Source organism: Balaenoptera borealis, assembly GCF_965194805.1.
Source record: "Balaenoptera borealis genome assembly, chromosome: 8".
In the NCBI taxonomy this organism is placed as follows: domain Eukaryota; kingdom Metazoa; phylum Chordata; class Mammalia; order Artiodactyla; family Balaenopteridae; genus Balaenoptera; species Balaenoptera borealis.
This window is the reverse complement of record NC_138865.1, coordinates 112,596,909-112,602,908: the sequence shown is the minus strand read 5'-3', so window position 1 is coordinate 112,602,908 and position 6,000 is coordinate 112,596,909.

Genomic DNA, 6,000 nt, shown 5'->3' with positions numbered 1-6,000 from the left:
GTGGGTGGGGAAGTGGGCCTCCCCTGCTCCCGAGATTCTAATTCTGTCCAACCTGCTGGTGCCCACTGGGTGCCAGGCTCCGTGCTGGGTACCGGGATGCCATAGGCGTCCAGCCCTGCCCTCAAGGGGCTCACACACACACGGGGAAGTGCACACCAGGATCAGGATAATAATGCATCCTCTACAGTTTGCAAAGCTCCGTCCACTCCCGCTTTATATGATTCCCCCATAGTCCTATGAGAATGCTATTTTGCAAAGAAGCATATTAGCTAAAAATAAGGACTCGGGAATCCTCTAGACCTGGATCAGATTTTGACTCTGCCATTTATTTTCTGTGTGGCTTTGGATGAGCCACTTCACCTTTCTGAGCCTCAGATTCCTCATCTGTAACATGGGGCTCATAATGTTACCCAGCTCACAGGTGAGGGTTCTGTGAGGCGACATGTGTAAATCACACAGCTCTGTGCCTGGCACCTGAAAACGGTCCCCAAACTCAAGGCATTCCTGTGACCAATAATACATTCCCCCTCAGCAGAACCTCCCTGGAGAGTGGGGTGCAAGGACCCCCGCAGTTCTCAGCCCTGTGTGCGGCGAGGTGCTGGAGCCTGACAGAGCTGGGCTCAAGTCCTGCCTTGGTTACTCATTGACTATGTGACTCGGGGTTGCTGTCTCATCTGTAAAATGGGAATAATAACTTTGTCATTAGGTTGCTATAATAATGGTTATTATTTGCCCCAACAAGGGGTGAGCCAAGACAAACCTGGTGTATTTGTGTGTCTAGAGCGGGGGACACAGGTGAGTCTTGGGGTCCACCTAGAGCTGTCCTAGTAAAGAGTTCAGTGAAAGGCCCGATTAAGGGGGGGTGGTTGGGGCTTCTGGGTCCAGGAGTCTGACGCCTCCTCCAGAGAGGCCTGAGAGGGGCCTTCACGCCACAGCCTTTGCCACCAATGGTTTGTACCTGTCCTTGTCCACAAGATGTCACCCAAGCAACAGCAAAGCAGGGGCTTCGCAACTGGCCTGTCCAGACGTCAACTCAGGACACAGCAAGGTCCAACCACAGCCCTCTCTCACCACCCCCGGAACCTCTGGGCTGCCCCTGGGGAAGAACCCATGCTGCCCTGGGTTCAAATCCCAGGATTTCCTACTGAACATGGTACTGTTGCCCCCAGAGGACACCAGTTTGTAGACCCCACCTAAAGTAATAAATAAATAGGGATAATAATTAATCCGACTCCTTCACAGAGTAGGATTAACCCCTGCCTGCGGAACAAAGAGGACGGGGAGGCAGTGCAAACAGATAACCACACGCGGCCTGATTCAGGGCTGCTGCCGCCGGGCTCCGCAGGGCACCTGGGATCCTCCATCCCCGCCCTGTGCTTCATAAGGAATGGGGAGCAGACACCTGACAGGCGACAGTGTGGCACATCCTCGGTCCCCACCTGGAGCCGGGATCTGGACTGCTAAGAGGGGTAGGAAGGGCATGACCCCAGCCCCGGCTCCCCGGGGGCAGCCTGCGGCCCCGAGCGCAACACGGGACGCAGGAGGAGCCGTCGAGGCCCCGCCAAGTGTCCTTCAGTCGCCAGACCTGCGGGCCGGCTGGAGCTGGACAACCCGGGCATCCTGGACGGCCAGCCTGACCCCCCCAAGCTCCCCGCCGCCAGGGACTTTGCGCCGCTGTGCCCGCACTTCGCTGGGTGCGGCGCTCCTTATCCAGCTCGGGTCTGGGGAGGGACCACCTCGGTGACCCGGCCTCTCCCACCGGGGATGCGTGGTCCCAGCAGGGCGGCGGCCCGCGGGAGGGGGCCCGGGCTGGACACACGCGCCAGTGGCGGGGAGGGGCTGCCGCGATCCTGCACCCACCTCCAGCTCCCCGGTGGAGATGGAGGGTTTGGGGCGCAGTGTCTTCTTCCCCGAGGACATGAAGAGCTCCCGGCCCCGGACCACATGAAGGTGGGGGAGGGAGAGCCCCTGTCCCGGCAGGGGCCGAATTGGGGAGGAAAAGAGAGTGGAATCCCGGATCCAAGGGCTACTGTCTGGCTTCTCACCCACCCCCGCCTGCAGACATTTGGGGACACCTGCCATTTGGGGTTGGACGTCCCCAAAGAGAGCACAGGCTCCAGAGAGAGCACTACGTGGTAGAGAAGTGTAGCGGGGATGAGCCTCCTTGGAGAGAACGGGGAGGATGGCGGCGTCTGGGGAGTCTTCCTCCCCAGGGAGCCATTGGAGGCTGGAGGGGAAGGTGGTTAGGGAGAGTGTTGAAAGCAGAGGAGTCAGCAAAGGCAGAGGCTCAGAGGCAGGCGTCGACCGGAAAAAAAAAAAAAATGCACAACGTGAGAGTTGTGAGTTAAGTTTTATTGGGGGCAAAATGAGGACCATAGCCCGGGAGACAGCATTTCAGATAGCTTTGAGAAACTGCTCCAAAGATGTAGGGGGGAAGGTCAGTATATATGTGATTTTGGTGAAGGGGGAGTGCATGCAATCAAGCACATATTTTTTTGCAGAAGGTTTCCGCTAGTCTCATGAAGGTTACTACTAGTCACGAGGAGCAGACGTCACCAGGAAGGATTTTAGTGCTTTTCTAGATACGAGGAGATACAAGAATTGGGCTCATAAAATCATCTCCTGAAAATATCTAACTATCTGAAGACCTGTTCTGCCAGTTTTTTCCCAGAGCACAGAGTGACTCACTCCTGACCTCCACCCTGAACTCCTTTCAGGGGGTGTTGAAGGTCAGTCAGCAGCTGCAGCGGCTCATAATTTGATCCTTGTAGAGGTAGACGGCAAGTGCCAATTTGTAGGTGATGCAGGCAAAGCATGATTTACTTTGGGGTAAAGATGAGAGGTTTGAGGGCTAAGAGCGGAGCCGGAGGGGAAGAAGGGACAGAGGCATAAGGATGAAAATCCAGACTGGAAACAAAATAGGAAGGAAAAGCTTTTGGGCAGAAGAGGAATCTGATCAGACTTGACTAACTCCAGGAGAAAGGGGTAAGGGGTGGGGGAAGGGAGGCATGGAAACCAGTCAGGGGGTCATTGTGATAATGGAGGTGAGAAAAAGCTGTGGTAGTGAGCACGTTGGACATGCTTCCTCAGTGGACTCTCCAGGGGGGGTGTGAGCGATCCAGGGATTGGGGGCAGTGAGGAACCGGAGAAGTGGGATGGGGTAGGGCACTTAAGGATTGAAATATCCAAATCCAGAAGGGTACTGACAACTAAAAAGTCACTCGCCATCTGGTTCTATAAGGATTAGGTCACTAGCCACTGCAGTCGCTGACCTTCAGCACAGCCCTGAAAGGATTTCAGGGTGGAGATCAGGAATGAGGCACTCTGTGCTCTGGGAAAACTGGCAGAACAGGCCTTCAGGTAGTTTCAGGAGAAAAGTTTATGAACCCAATTTCTTGCATCTTCTCATACCTAGAAAAGCACTAAAATCATTGATGGAGACATTCGCTTCTCCTGACTAACAGCAACCTTCTACCGAGATGTGTGCTTGATTGCACGTACCCCTTCCACCAAAATCATATATATACTGACCTTGCCCTTACTCTTCAGAGCAGTTCCTCAGAGCTATTTGAGAGCTGTCTCCTTAGTAAGTCCCCAAACAAAACTGGACTCACAGCTCTCATGCTGTGTTTTTTTCAGTCAACAGTATAAAGGGAAATTTCAGAAACTGTGTCACTGTTTTTATTATTCATGATCACAGCAGCATAGACGTAAGCGCACAAGGGAACCTTTTAGTTAAAAACAGGTGGAGTGGTTTCTGTGCTCACAGGTGGTTCGTGTGTTCCTGGGATATCTTGAGGCAGAGCCGGTGCTGCTCCTCTGCTCTGCTGGCTGATGTCGGAGAGGAGTGCCACTCCAGGGTTACCCGGCCCGTGTCTTACTGATTCAAGTTCATTAAACCAGATTAGAAAGAAGCTTGGTGCCTAAATTTGTGTTCACTGGCTGGAGTCTCAAGTCCCTCCCTGAGTCAGCTCACTGGGCAGCCTCTTCCATCAGGGCTTCCAAACACCCATGGTCCTTCTGGCAACTTCTGCAGTGTCACTGAAGTTTACTACGTCCCTCAGTTAAATGCTAGCATGGGAGAAATATTTCAAAACCATATATATATGTGTGTGTGTATATATATACACACACATACATATACACGTGTGTGTATATATACACACACGTATACACGTACATATATGCATATACATATTCATACATCCATATGTATAGGTACATATATACGTATATATTCACCAAGACTGGATGTCTAGGATCACATGGGTGAGGTAATAAAGCCCAACTCAGAAAAAGCCCTTCAAAGAGGTTTTCATTTGCCTTAGACCTGGTTAGTGGCAGATCTAAGATTAGAACCGTCTTCAGGCCCCTGGACCTGGTGTTACAACCACACACCACTTGAAACCTGTGGCTTTCCAATAAGTGGTAAGAGTGATCCAGAAAGGGAAAACACTTCTTTAGTCTCATTGGTGTGGCCCAGCTTTGCTGTGGAGGAGGTGTTTCTGGGCATCACCGTGACACTGTGCTAGTAGGATGATGGCCTTAGCACCTCCCCTTCCTATCGCCTGGTATTTTCTTATGCACGCACCTCCTTCCAGTTTTCCTCCCCACCGGGCTGGCTCACTCCCAGCTTGCTACCCCTAAGCTGCAGCAGACTCAGCCTCAACTGTCACCATCACAGCCACAACAAGGAAAACAGGGATTGTTACTGATCAAAAAGTGAGCAGGCAAGAGGGAGGAGTTGGAACCCACATAGCGACTGAGGGGACCAGAAATAGGAGGGGAAGCTCGCTGCTTACAGGTTCTCTCACTTTCAGCAGGGGGCAGGCCAGGCTGCCCTTCGGGGGCAAAATTCCACTTGGAGGCCAGAGGCTGCTGGAACCAATGCTGTTATTTTACATGGGACACCACTTATGAATGGAAACTAAACACAACAGAAATGAAACAGCCATGTTAAAAGCTAAAACAATGAGGAAGATTAGACAAATAAGTTTTCATACAGAAATTTGAACACCAGGATTATCAGATGTTTAGTAGTTTGAGGTTTGGGAAAGAAACAGTTTTTACATAACCAGACAGATTATCAATACAGATAATATTTAGATTTAAGCAAATTAAAAAAAAAAACTGTCATTACAGGATATGGACTGGATGCCAGGTCCTTTATCCTTTAAAAGGGACTTCCTCCCTCAGACCTCTTGGGGACGTGGAGCTAACTAAGCCTTTAGGAATTGAACACCTTTTTCACAGATCACAAATTTTAGTGAGCATCAGAGTCAGAAGGGGAGTTTGCTAGGCATGCAGATTTTTTTCCCAGGCTTTTCTCCCAAAATTGATTCAATGGGCCTGGGGTGGGATAATGAGTTGGCCGTTTATCATCCCCAGGTGGACGGTGCAGGTGGCCCACTGGTCCATACTTTGTGAAATGCTGACTCATGGTGCTCCTTAAACTTCCGTGAGAATAAGTCACCTGGAGTACTTGTTGAAAGATTCCTGTCCCATCCCCTATGGATTCTGATTTACCAACAAGAGTACCAGGTGATTCTCAACAGTGAAGTCTGGAAAACAATGGTTTCTAGAACTCCCTAGGGCACTTAATAATGGACCTGTTTTGGGTGCCACCCCCAAAGGTTATAATTCATTTGGTCAGAGTGAGTCAGATCAGATAGATCCCTTGGACTGAACTCACCAGGAATTATTGATATGAAACATGAGCAGTTATGTATATTAACCAACAGCCTCGGTAACAAAAGTTTTGTCAAAACTACAAACTAGGAGGGCTAAGGAGAGCTGAAGTGAAATGTTCTATTTTAAAAAATCACACTGGATACTCTTTTTTTCACAGGAGCATAAAATTTAATGTTTTTGGCCAGCAATATGCTGAATTCCTAGTTAACAGAGATAAGATTACCATGGTTTTCATGTTCACTGTCTACAGCAGGTTCAATGACTGGGAACTGAGAGCTTTTTCCATTTTAGCACAAAATGTGGAAGATG